The following is a 14,630-nucleotide window of genomic DNA, read 5'->3' on the forward strand; positions in this document are numbered from 1 at the left end:
CCAACACAGATGGATCTACACTTGAGGTCTGCCCTGAGATTTCTTGAAATAATACTAGCTAAGGTCCAAGAAGCAGCTTTAACAAGTTAGTGCATACCATGGAATTGTGTGTAAAATTATGCATATGTGGGGTTTTTCCCCCCTGGAAGAGGGTCAATATTTCATAAAATTCTCAACAAGTCTTTGACTCAAAAAGTATATATTTTTTAGAGAACCTAACCTATATGCTTTGAATTGTGCCTCATACTTTCCTTGCCCCAAAGTCATCAGAATTTTGAAAATGTCAGATCTTGACTCCTTTCAGGCTAGTCACTAATTTGTTTTTATTTACAAATGCTATGAAATATTGATTTATATCAGCTCTGATTGCCCTCGTAGGCAGAAGAGGGCTCCATAGCAAACCTATAAAAAAGAATTCTTTGGAGCCTTGAATAGAGTACATAACGGCAATTTAGGAAGTAAAACCTTCCCTAAACACCTGATTCCTTAAGCTTTCATTCACATTCATGACCAATTTTATGCATTTGAAATAGCCTTTGAAATATCCCATTGGAGAACAAGTAAATAATTGGTCCACTCTTACTTTTTTCAGCCTTCATTCAGTTATCGGTAATTTAGCATATAGTGCCTGCTTTGTGCCTCAGATTGTGCTAGACATTTGAGGAATACAGAAGTATAATAAAGTGCCTCTGTTCTCAGAGGACTGATGGCTTAAGACAACTTATTGTCTTCAGCCGAGCAGCACTAGCAGCAGAATCCATGAGTTCCTGTGAAGAAAGATTTCTTCAGGTTGTGGTGGTCAGGAAAGGCCATTTGGAGAGAGAAGAACTGAGTTGGACCCTGAAAGAGGAGGGGTGCTGATTGGATAGATGGAGAAGCATAGATTGTAAAATATACTCAACACCAGGACCTGAAAAGAACAGAAAGAATAGAGAAGAGTCCCAGAGTTCTTGCAAGTCTTGTCCTTGGGTCACAGAGCACCCAGAGGCTGGATGACTTAAAAATGCTTCTCAGTCATTTAAATTGTTATCACAGCCTCCATAATCACTTGTACACTGATACTCATCCCTGTACTGCCTTTGATTCAATTCACAAGCACTTTTCAAGGGCCAAGTATGAGCCAGGTTCCATGCTAGGCATATGTTCTAGTTTGCTAATGCTGCGGAATGCAAAACACCAGAGATGGATTGGCTTTTATAAAAAGGGGGTTTAGTTGGCTACACAGTTACAGTCCAAGGTAACACATCAGTAATCGGGTACCTTCACTGGAGGATGGCCAATGGTGTCTGGAAAATCTCTGTTAGCTGGGAAGGCACATGGCTGGCGTCTGCTCCAAAGTTCTGGTTTCAAAATGGCTTTCTCCCGGGACGTTCCTCTCTAGCAAGCTTGCTCCTCTTCAAAACATCACTCACAGCTGCACTCCGTTCAGTCTCTTTGAGTCAGCATGTTTTATATGGCTCCACTGATCAAGGCCCACCCTCAATGGGTGGGGTCACACCTCCATGGAAGTATCCCACCAAAGTCACCACCCACAGCTGGGTGGGGCACATTCCAAGCAAATCTAACCAGCACCAAAAGGTCTGTCCCACAAGACCACAAAGATAATGGCATTTGGGGGACACAATACATTCAAACTGGCACAGCATGTGATGAGGCCCAATGGGCAGACCTGTCTTGAAGCTGGCATTCTTTTCAACCAAGTGATCAAGGAGCTTTCTGAAAATTCCTCTACATACAAATTTAGGAATTTTCTGGGAGGATCAGAAAGGTGACCTGCTGGCACCCCCATATATCACAGGACCATAGGGCAGTGAAACCAGATTCCCAAGTGTTCTACATTAGGAATTTTGATGGGATTTCACCTCCTATCATTTCTTTGAACCTTCTACTCTCACTAGGGCTTTGGATTTCTTGATTCATGGGAGGCTTGTATGCTGTATGTTACAAGAGGTATCCTCAAAAGCATTATGACAAAGTGGGGTCTCAATCGTTTGTGGAAGTAAGTTAAAGCAAATTAGGGAAGCAAGAAAATGTTTCATATCTGAGTGTGTGAAGGTTTGATTGGAAGCTCCTAATTTCAATGTATTACTAATCTTTCTAAATGTCTTTTCATTTTCTCATGATTCTCAGATAAGAGCCCCTACAAATAATTACTGGGTGTTTAGAAATCAATGAAACCTTGCTATATTTTCTCAGAGAGGAGTGAGAGCTCCAGTTTTTGGGACACAACATCGTTAGGGGCCCTGGGTGGCACCCATTACTTGAGGACATCTAGGAGGAAGTATGGAAAGATCCTGGAGAGATGCCCTAATAGGAGCTTCAGGCCTCATGAGGAGATTGTTAGCCAGTGGCATGCTAGAAAATGTATAACAATGGGTGGGGGAAGGGATGGTAGGGAATGGAAGGGGGTAGAGGTGGGGCTGACTTCTAGTGTTTCCTGAATACTCCTACCATGGTACCAATGTGAAATTGCCTGGCTTGCAAAATTGCTGAACATTTAACAGTCAGCTCTCCTAGAGCATGTCTGTACAAGCCAGCCCCAGCAAACCATTGGTTGTTGAGAAAGACTGGAAGAAGGGGGCTATTGTGCTCTGTGACAGGGTTTTCTGAGCAGGGATTGTGAGTGTGCCGTCACTTTCCCCATGGAAGTCAAGCATATAAAAGTCCTTCCCAAGGCAGCCTGGGATCTCAAAAGGAGCAATTAAGGCCTCTGATTGCAGAGGCATGTGCTGGAGAGCCGAGGTTTAAGACTCCCACTATAGCCATAACTCAGTTTCCTGACCTTTGCATTGTGGTTTTGTTTTTTGTTTTTTTTTTAACAACAGCCCGTCGTTTTGCACTGTCTCTCTGTAGCCATGAGTGATGGTTGCTGTGGGAACTCTGAGTGTGAACGTGTCATACAAGTGTCGGCTCTCTGACCCTGCCTTCCTTGTTCCCTTTGTTTAGATTCTGGTATTTCGGTTGACTTGTTTGGCAGAGAAAAAGATTGGTACAAGTTGTTTGTTCACTGGGCTTTCTAGTTGGTCACTGGATTCACTGAAGCAATAAAGACACTGTTCTGGTTTGCTAATGCTGCCATTTCGCAAAACACCAGAAATGGATTGGCTTTTATAAAGGGGATTTATTTGGTTACCAGTTACAGTCTAAAGGCCATAAAATGTCCACAGTAAGGCATCAACAACAGGGTACCCTCACTGAAGGATGGCCATTGGCGTCTGGAAAACCTCTGTTAGCTCAGAAGGCACGTGGCTGGCGTCCGCTTGCTCCCAGATTGTGTTTCAAAATGGTGTTCTCCAAAGTGTTGCTCTTGGGGGCATTTTATCCTCTCTTAGCTGCAGCTCTCTTCCAAATGTCATTCTTAGCTGCTCTGAGGTCCTTCTGTCTGTGAACTCCTTTATATGACTCCAGTGATCCAATTAACAACCACCCTGAATGGGTGGGGTAATACCTCCATGGAAATTGTCCAATCAAAGGTCTTGCCCATAGTTGATGGAGTCACATCTCCATGGAAACACTCAATCAAATACATCCAAACTGGCACAGACACAAAGTCAGGGCAGAGGGATTTTCTCACAGCTGCTTATGCTCAGAAATCAACCTTATGTTAATATAGGACATCTTGAGAAAGTCCACATTAGGGGGTCAGCTGAATGTGCTGATAGGATGACCACTGTTATTTGGACAGGAGGTAAACAGTGCTACCAGAGACCCAAGTAGGGGAGAAAATATTGTGAATTTGAAATAGACATAAATAGGTAAAAGGAAAGGAACAACTAGTAGCTTTTAAGCTCTTACTATGTGCTGGGCACTTTTGTATGGGTTATTTACTTAATTCTTATAACTATTTGGGATAGGTATATGTTCTGGTTTGCTGTAGCTGCCGTTATACAAAATACCCAAAATGGATTCACTTTTATAAAGGGGATTTTTTAGGTTACAAATTTACAGTTCTTAGGCCATAAAAGTGTCCAAATTAAGGCATCAGCAAGAGGATACCTTCACTGAAGAAAGGCCAATGGCATCTGGAACACCTCTGTCGGCATGGCTGGCATCTGCTTGTCCTTTGCTCTTGGGCTCTGGTTTCACAATGGCTTTCTCCAAAATGTGTCTGGGCTTCTCTCTGTCTTTGCTTCTTTCTCTCAGCTCTCTGCTTGGTTCTCCTGGAGCGTTTCTCTCTAAGCATCTGGGGATCCTCTCTTAGCTTCTCTGGGGCACACTCTGGGCTTCATCTCTTAGCTTAGCATCTCCAAACATCTCTCTCTCTGCATCTCCAAGCATCTGTGTCTGTGTCGGCTCTTTACTTCTCCCAGGGGCAAATTCTGGATTACGTATTTTAGCTTCTCTCGAAAATGTCTCTTTCAGCTTCTCTGAGTTCCTTCTCTCCATGAGCTCTCTTAAAGGACTCTAGTGATCTAATCAAGACCCACCCAGAATGGGCAGGGTCATCTCCATGGAAACAACCTAATCAAAAGGTCCCACTCTAATCAAAAGACTAATAAGTCTGCCCCCACAAGATTGCATTAAAGAACATGGCTTTTGTGGGGGACATAATAGATTCAAACCAGCCAGTATATTATCCTTATTTTATAAATTCAGACACTTAAAGAGGCTAATTTGCCCAAGGTCACACAGCTATTTATGGTAAAGCTGTAATGTGAACCTAGGTCTTTCTGACTTCAAAGTCTAAGCTTTTTTCCTTTTCCAGCCTGAGCTGGAGCATGTGTGACAACCTAAGCTTGTCAGGTATTTTGAAGGAAGAGGCCAGCAGGGGACAGAAAGGTGGAGGGAGAAGCAAGGAGAGTGAAGATAAACTGGTCTTATTCCTGGGGAATGGGAAAGGTCCTGAACTGGGAAGGACCCATTCAGTTGAGGATGAATACCCCATAGGAAGTGTACCTCCAGGTCTGCCAACAGAGAGAGGAAACGAAATACTGAACAGGGTCCTGGAGGGTTTGCCTGCCAGTCAGGTAGAAATGCCTAAGCAGAGGCTCCTGGCACAGTCTAAATTTATAAATGAGGCAACAGTTTCTGTTCCAACCAAATATGTCAGGAAGATCACTGTGAGATACAACATTGCCCACATACCAAAGGAGCATGATGACTTTAAATTTATTTATTATTTTATTATTTTATTTTACTTTTTTTTTTAAATCAAATTCTGGCTGATTTTATTAAAGAAAATTTTACGTGATTTACTTTTTGCCAGTCTGTTCTGGCATGCTTCTAATGATATCAGATCACCTGGCTCAATATAGCCCGTGTGCATACTCTGTAGTATTCTCTGCACACTGCTCCCAATTCAATATTATTGCTACTACAGTGATATACTGTTACAGTACTCTGTTTCTGATTTCCTCAAGACCAGGCAGTTGTTGGTGAGGATGACCAGTTTCGGTTTGCCTTGCCTAATCATCATCAGAGTCTCTTTATACCTAAGCATGTACTTTATACTTTTCATAATGAATTGGAGTCTAGAGTTGATCACCTCCAGTGACGTTTTCATCTTTGTGGCCACCATCTTCCTGCCTTAGGTGCAGACAACCTTCAACCAGGAGCAGCTGCCAAGATGGCTGGGGGATGTTTATTTATTTTAATAGATAATGTATTTATATGGTTCAACATCTAAAAGGCAGAACCCTGGATTTAACTGTTTGTTAATAAGTAGTACCTTTTTTTTTTTTTTTTTAAAGAAACATAGACTCAAAATTTATGCCCCACAGTCAAGTTGAATGAATGCAGAGGTCATTGGTGGAGAAGAGCTCAGATTATTATCCATCTTTGCCACTGTCAGCATTTTCTCCAATTAGGTATGAATTCTGAAATGCCTATCACATAAACTTCTGCTCTTCTCAGTTAGGGAAGTTTAAATAGCTGTGCAATGGTTATGGGGGTAGATGGTGCTAGTAGGCATTGCAGTAGTTGTCAGCTTTTGAAGAGATTATGGGAGACAGTAGTCCTAACCTAAGAAGGCACCCTCAGCCAAGTTATTAGATAAGAGAGTACAGGTAGTACTTCAGTCTTCAGTTTGTTTTTTAGCCACTTTCTTCCGTTCCTTCCAAATAGATATGTGGCAACTTTGTTTTATTTTTAAAGTGACCTCTTCCCCAGGAGGTGGCTGAGAAATCTATAAGGTGTGCTCAGGGGAGTTTGGTTTGCCACTGTGCTAACATCAGAGGCCAGAAGCATCACTGTGAAAACTTTTATCTCTGTTTTAAGCAATGTTAACTGTAAACATTTTTGCTAAGCATTTTAACCTCTCACAGTGCTACTGCTCAAAGCACGTCAAAATCTCAAAAGTGACCCACCCAGCTAGAATGGAAGCTGCGGTTAACCCACAAGTGGGATTTCTGTTAAAGGATAAGTAAGGCCTGGCAAGGGAACAGAGACTCCGTGCCGAATTGCCAGGGAGAGTTAGGAGCAAAGAGACAGTGTTTTTGTCTCTGTCCCTGAGATGTGATCTGTTTCCAAGAAAGGAAACTTCAGGTGGGGAGGACCAAGAGACATCTGCCTCATGGCTTGAGATGGGCAGAGAGTGCTTCAACTAGAGCAAGCCATAGAGAAAAAAGTATTTGTGTATCATGTTTCCCCCACCCTCATTACCTGGGCTGCCTCTTAGTGTGATTGGATGCCTTGCTTGTACAGAATAAGGACTTGGTTGTGTTAGATCTGAAATTAGTGTAAAGAAAAGCTTCACAAGGGGTGTCTAGGGTTTCTACCAAATAAAGTCAGGGAAGTGGGGACTACTGCCCAGGAAAATTTTTTTGAAAGTCACTGTCACCACTACTTTAACCAACTGATGGCCTCTCACTAATCACCCACTGTGAGGTTCATTATCTGGTCCACCTTGCTGAAGGGCAGAGCCAGCCTGTCAGATAAGTAACTCTCAGGGAGAAGAGTTCTTTGGTAGCAAGCTTGAAGGACATGGATGGACTGGGAGAACTGGCCAGCTTAAATCGATTCTGAGATTGGCTTTTGTCCTGAAGTATACGGGATGAAAATGGAAAGTGGGGGAAAAAAACCCTCTGCATATTATATGCAGGAAAGTTACCTTTAAAGGCACTTTGTTTTTCTTTAGCCTAAGATCTGCATCCACCTTTTGGATCATTGTTTCCAAATAATTATATTGTATTATTGTGTCCTGGAGAGCTATTCAGGTTATCTTGGATAGAAAGTCTCTATAAGTACCCAGTGGAAGGAGGGATGACCACTCAGTGGAGTCTGTAGTTTTATCAGGTTACTATGTGTTCTAGTTCCCATGGTGTTAGCTGTTTTTGTTTTACTTGGTTTTGTTTTTTCAGCCACTTTGAGGAAGTGTTCTGAGAAAGACCCAAATCTTACCCACAGGGAATCCTCAGGATTTTCTGCTTCAGGGTGTCCATAGTTTAGTGCAGTAGGACCGACAATGGGTGCCCTAGCTTACAAGTTCCCCAGATTTCTTTACTGTGCAAAAGACGTAGCTGCCATTTGCCAGATCAGGGGCTACAAACATGGAAAACTCATGGCTACCTTTGAGGACTTCATAGATTATGGTATCAGTATCAGTCATTTGTTGCTTAGACACACCTGTGTGCTCTCCTGTAGACTTTTCTCAGCTGATTTATTTCCAATGCTTGTAGCAACCCCACCTGACCTTTTGTAAGTCTAAGGACAGATAAACCCCTCTATTCTCGAACCCCCAATGAAGTATTGCCTCATTGCAAATCCATAAATTTGCGATTTGGATGATTATTTTTATGCAGAGTGAGTTTCCACAAGGAAAGCCGTGATCATCTAATATCTTTCATACCTGCCTCAGTTTTCATAAAAAAGGCAAAAGCAGAACCCTCATAGATGTCTTTAGTTCCTGAGTTGTCCATGGGCAGAGGGGAGCAAAATGAGGTGTTGTGGAACTACTAAGAACTACCTTAGGGTTCCTGATAAAGCAATCTGAAACATTCTTGCCCCAACCCAAAAAGGAGTAGTCACAAAAAAAGACAATAGGCTTATTGCCCATGGCTACACATCTTTTTTTTTTTTTTTTTTTTTTAGTGGACATGATTTTCTGGACCTACTTTTTAATCAATTTTATTGAGGTAATATGTGAACATGACTACAGTCAAGATAGAGAGTAATTCCATCACCTGAAAAAGTTTTCTTATGCCACTTTGTAGTCAGTCCTAGGCAACCATGGTTGTGCCTTCTGCCACTATAGATTAGATCTGTCTTTTCTAGAACTTCATATAAATAGACCCAAGCAACATGTACTCTTTTGTGTCTGCCTTCTTTCTGAGATTCATTCATGTTTGACAATCCTAGGTATTTTCCTAAGAGAAATGAAAATGTGTTGTCCACCCAAGGACTGGTATATAGCAATGTTATTCACAGTAGCTAAAAGTTAGAAACAAACCAAATAATAATCTCTATTGGACCCAAACTAGTTTTATCACTAAGTGTTGTTTACTAACAACTCTGTAGGATATTTTCCATTTTCTTGGAAAACCCCCGCAGGTCAATTGTTTTTGCCTCCTGGTAAAGCTCTTCTTGGAAAGGAATCCTTGCCTGGCAATGCCAAATGTATTGGCAGCCACTTTATTTTACTTAACATATCTTTGCTAAAATTGATGAAACAAAATTATTATAATTATGGATTTATATAGTCCATAATTTACATTAGGGTTCACTGTTTGTGTTGTACGATCCTATGTATATTTTTAAAACTTTTTATTCTCCTAACATATATAAACCTAAAATTCCCCCTTATAACCACATTCACATATAATTCAATTGTGTTAATTACATTCACAATGCTGTGTTACCATTATCACCCTCAGTTACCAAAACCTTTGCATTACGCCAAACGGAAACTCTGTACCAATTAAACATTAGCTCCCTACTCCATACCCGTACCCCAACCCCTGGGCACCTGGGTTCTACTTTTGGGCTCTATGAATTTGCTTATGCCAGTTATTTCATATCAATGAGATCATACAAAATTTTTCCTTTTCTATCTGGCTTATTTCACTCAACATGATGTCTTCAAGGTTCATCGATGTTCTCACATGTATCAGACCTTAATTCCATTCTATGTATATGCCACATTTTGTTTATCCATTCATCTGTTGACGGATACTTGGGTTGCTTCCATCTTTTAGAAATTGTAAATAATACTGCTATGAACATTGGTGTGCAAATATCTGTTCAAGTACCTGCTTTCAATTCCTTTGGGTAGACACCTAGAAGTGGGATTGCAGGGTCATATGGTAATTCCATACTTAACTTTCTGAGGAACTGCAAAACTTTTTCACAGCGGATGCACCACTTTACATTCCCACCATCAGTGAATGAGTGTTCCTATTTCTTTCCATCCTCTCCAACTCTTGTTATTTTCCATGTTTTAATAGTAGCCATTCTGGTGGGTGTGAAATGGTATCCCATTGTGGTTTTATTTGTGTTTCCCTAATAGCTAGTGATGTTGAACATCTTTTCATATGCTTGTTGACCATTTGTATATCTTCTTTGGAGAAATGTCTATTGAAGTATTTTGTCCATTTTTAAATTGAGTTGTTTGTCTTTTTTGTTGTTTAAATGTAGATTATAATATTTATAAATCTATAATATATAAATTTATAATATATAAATTATATAAACAAATATAATTATATAATATATTAATAAACATTTATATAATATATAATGTTTATATATTATATTTATATAATTATATATAATTATTTATAATATCCAGAATATATAATTATTATGTATTCTGGATGTTAAAGCCTTATTGGATATTTGGTTCAAATATTTTCTCCCATTTGGTAAGTTGTCTTGTTTACTTTCGTGATGAAGACCTTTGATGCATGAAAGATTTTAAATTTGATGAAGTTCCATGTCTCTCTTTTCTTTGTTATTCATATATGGTGTAAAGCCCTGAAGATGCTTCCCTGTGTTTTCTCCTAGGAGTTTTATAGTATTGGTTCTTATATTTAGGTCTTTGATCCATTTTCAGTTAATATTTATATATGGTATGAGGTAGGGGTCCACCTTCATTCTTTTGCATATGAATATCAGTTTTCCCAGCACCATTTGTTGTAGAGACTCTCCTTTCCCCATTGAATGGACTTAGCACCTTTGTCTAAAATCAATTAGCCATAGATGTGAGGGTTTATTTTTAAACTCTCATTTTGATTCCATTGGTCTATATGTCTGTTCTTATGTCAGTACCATGCTGTTTTGGTTATTATAGCTTTGTAATATGTTTTAAAACCAGGAGGTGTGTTCTCCAACTTTGTTTTTCTTTTTTAAGAGGGATTTTGCTATTTTGAGCATCTTACCCTTCCATATAAAATTGATGATTGTTTTTTCCATTTCTGCAAAGAAGGATGTTGGAATTTTGATTGAGATTGCATTGAATTTGTAAATCACTTAGGGTAGAATTGGCATCTTAATAGTCTTCCAACCCATGAACATGGACTGTCCTTTCTTATTTAATTCATCTTTGATTTCTTTCAGCAATGTTTTGTAGTTTGCCATGTACATGTCCTTTACATCGTTGATTAAATTTATTCCTAGGTATTTGATTCTTTTAGTTACTGTTGTAAATGGATTTTTTTCTTGATTTCTTCTTCAGATTGTTCCTTACTATTATGTAGAAACCCTACTGATCTCTGCTTGTTGATCTTGCACCCTGCCACTTTGCTGAATTCCTTTATTAGCTCTAACAGCTTTATTGTGGATTTTTAAAGATTTTTCTATGTATATGATCATGCCATCTGCAAATAGAGAAAGTTTGACCTCTTTCTTTCCAATTTGAATGCCTTTTATTTCTTTCTCTGGCCTGTTTGCTCTGGCTAGAACTTCCAATACAATGTTCACTAAAAGTGGTGACAGTGACCATTCTTAACTTTTCACCATTGAATATGATATTAGCTGTGGCTTTTTCATAAATGCCCTTTTTATAAAAGCCCTTTGTGGCTTTTTCATAAAATGCCCTTTCATAAGTGTCCATTTTAAGTTCCTTTCTGTTCCTAGTTTTCTGTGTGTTTTTATCATGAAAGGATTTTGGCATTTGTCAAACACCTTTTCTGTATCAATTGAGATGGTTCTGTGTTTATTTCTTCATTGTTTTAATATGCTATATTACATCGATTGTTTTTCCTTTGTTGAATTATCCTTGCATTCCTGGAATAAATTCCACTTGGTCATGGTGTATAATCCTTTTCATATACTGTGGGATTTTTTTGGACAATATTTTTTTCAGGTTTTTTGCATCAGTATTCATAAGGGATTTGGGTCTGTAATTTCCTCTTTCTCGTGCTGTCTTTATCTGACTTTGTATCAGCATAATGTTGGACTCATAGAATGTGTTAGGAACTGTTCCCCCACCCTACCCCCATCCCCACCACCACTAATCTCCACCTTTTCTTCCTCCTCCTCTTCTTTTTAAGAGTTTGAAAAGGATTAGTGTTAAATCTTCTTAAAATATGGTAGAATTAATCAGTGAAGCCATCAGGTCCTACTCTTTCTTTGTTGGAAGGTTTTTAATTGCTTTAGGTCTGTTAAGATTTTTTATTTATTCTTGTTTCTTATTAGGATATTTGTTTCTAGGAACTTATCCATTTCATTTTTTTTTTCCAATTTGCTGGTACATTATTGTTCATAGTACCCTCTTATAATCCTTTTTATTTCTGTAAGGTCAGTAGTAATGCCCCTACTTGCGTTTCTTGTTTAAGTTATTTGCATCTTCTCTCTTTTTTCTTTGTCAGACTAATTAAAGGTTTCTTGATTTTATTGAACTTTCACAAAACCAACTAATGGTTTTGTTGATTCTCTCTATGGCTTTTCTATTCTCTGTTTTATTTATCTCTGCTCTAATCTTTATTATTTATTTCCTTTCACTAACTTTGCATTTAGTTTGTTCTTCTTCTTCTAATTTCTTTACATGTGAAGTTAGGTTATTGGTTTGTGATCTTTTTTCATTTAGGCAGTTAGATCTATAAATTGCCCTTTGAGCACTTCCTTCACTGCATCCCGTAAGTTTTGGTGTGTCGTGTTTTCATTTGTCTCAAAATATTTCCTAGTTTCTCATGTGATTTTTTTTCTTTGAACTGTTGATTAAAAGTGCATTTTTAATTTCCATGTATTTGTAAATTTTCCATGTATTTGTATGATTTCAATATTTTTAAATTTTTTAAGATTTGATTTGTGGCCTCTAATATGATCTACTCTGGAATGTGATCCATGTGCAATTGAAAAGAATGTGTATTCTGCTGTTGTTGGGTGGAGTGTTCTGTATATGTCCATTTGGTGTAATTGGTTAACGGTGTTCAATCCTCTTTTTCCTTTGATCATCTGTTGAGATGTTCTATCAGTTATTGAAGTGGTTTAGTGAAGTCTTCAACTATTATTATATTACTGTCTATTTCTCCCTTCAATTCTGTCAGTTTTTGCTTTGTATATTTTGGGGTCCTGTTGTGAGGTGCATTTATGTTTATTATCATTATATCTTCTTGCTCAATTGAACTGTTTATCAAAATTTAATATCCTCCTTTGTCTCTTGTAAACTTGATTGACTTAAAAAAGTCTGACAACAATATATCCACTTCATCTTTCTTTTGATAACTGTTTGCATAGAATATCTTTTTTCACCCTTTCAGCATCTTTGTGTCATAGTTTTAAAGTTAGGTTTTTGTAAACACCATATAGATGGATGATGCTTTTCATCTAATCTACCAACCATTGGTTCTTATAGGGGAAGTTTAATCCATTGCTATTTAAGGTAATAATTGAGAAGGAAGGATTTACTTCTGCCATTTAGCTGTTTATTTTTTTGTATGTCTTGTGTATTTTTTGTTTCTCAATTACTCTATTACAGCCTCTTTTTTTGTATTTAATTCCTGTTTTGTAGTGTACCCTTTCAATTACCTTCTTTCCTTTTCCCTATATTTTTCAACTTATTTTCTTAATGGTTACGCTTGTAATTACAGTTGACATCTTAAACTAATAATGACCTAATTTAACTAGTACCAATCCAGTTTCAGTAATATACATACTCTCTATTCCCATAAATCTCCATTCCTCCCCCCTTTGTATTGTTATTTTCTCAGATTACATCTTTATACTTTGTATGCCCATTAACATATATTTTAATTACTATTTTACACATTGGCCTGTGAAGTCATATGGGGTGGAAAAAGCAGTTATAAACCAATAGCAAAATAATACAGGATTTTATATTTACCTATGAGTCACCTTTACCAATGTTCTATATTTCTTTTCATGGCATTGAGTTACTGTCTACTGTCCTTTTATTTCCTCCTGATGGACTCTTTTTTTTTTTTTTTTTTTTTTAATCATCATTTTATTGAGATATATTCACATACCACGCAGTCATACAAAACAAATTGTACTTTTGATTGTTTACAGTACCATTACATAGTTGTACATTCATCACCTAAATCAATCCCTGACACCTTCATTAGCACACACACAAAAATAACAAGAATAATAATTAGAGTGAAAAAGAGCAATTGAAGTAAAAAAGAACACTAGGTACCTTTGTCTGTTTGTTTGCTTCCCCTACTTTTCTACACATCGATCCATAAACTAGACAAAGTGGAGTTTGGTCCTTATGGCATTCCCAATCCCACTGTCACCCCTCATAAGCTACATTTTTATACAACTGTCTTCGAGATTCATGGGTTCTGGGTTGTAGTTTAATAGTTTCAGGTATCCACCACCAGCTACCCCAATTCTTTAGAACCTAAAAAAGGTTGTCTAAAGTGTGCGTAAGAGTGCCCACCAGAGTGATCTCTCGGCTCGTTTTGGAATCTCTCTGCCACTGAAGCTTATTTCATTTCCTTTCACATCCCCCTTTTGGTCAAGAAGATGTTCTCCATCCCACGATGCCGGGTCTACATTCCTCCCCGGGAGTCATATTCCACGTTGCCAGGGAGATTCACTTCCCTGGGTGTCTGATCCCACGTAGAGGGGAGGGCAGTGATTTCACCTTTCAAGTTGGCTTAGCCAGAGAGAGAGGGCCACATCTGAGCAACAAAGAGGCATTCAGGAGGAGACTCTTAGGCAAAAATACAGGGAGGCCTAGCCTCTCCTTTGCAGCAACCGTCTTCCCAAGGGTAAAACTTATGGTAGAGGGCTCAACCCATCAAACCACCAGTCCCCTATGTCTGTGGTCATGTTAGCAACCATGGAGGTGGGGTAGGCGAATACCCCTGCATTCTCCACAGGCTCCTCAAGGGGGCACTACATCTTTTTTTTTTTTTTTCCTTGTTTGTCTTTTTTCTTTTTTTTTTTTTTTTTAACTTTCCCTTCTTTTTTCAAATCAACTGTATGAAAAAAAAAGTTAAAAAGAAAACAAACATACAATAAAAGAACATTTCAAAGAGACCATAGCAAGGGAGTAAGAAAAAGACAACTAACCTAAGATAACTGCTTAACTTCCAACATGTTCCTACTTTACCCCAAGAAAGTTACATACTATAGCAACATTTCAGTGAACTTGTTCCTACTACATCCATCAGAAATTAACAGACCATAGTCATTTCTGGGCATCCCCAGAACGTTAAATAGCTTATCTGTTCTTCTTGGATTATTGTTCCCCCTTCCTTAATTTCTCTCTACTGCTAGTTCCC

At 38.4% G+C, this 14,630-nt stretch overlaps 1 protein-coding gene and 1 pseudogene across 3 annotated transcripts in view; one reads left to right on the forward strand and one right to left on the reverse strand.

Moving 5' to 3' along the window:
- Positions 1 to 14,630, forward strand: part of ARMH3 (armadillo like helical domain containing 3) — a 315,522-nt gene that overhangs the window by 269,731 nt on the left and 31,161 nt on the right. The window lies entirely within an intron of this gene.
- Positions 5,193 to 5,518, reverse strand: LOC119510669 (annotated as a pseudogene).

This window comes from Choloepus didactylus, chromosome 15, assembly GCF_015220235.1.
Source record: "Choloepus didactylus isolate mChoDid1 chromosome 15, mChoDid1.pri, whole genome shotgun sequence".
NCBI classification, from domain to species: Eukaryota; Metazoa; Chordata; class Mammalia; order Pilosa; family Megalonychidae; genus Choloepus; species Choloepus didactylus.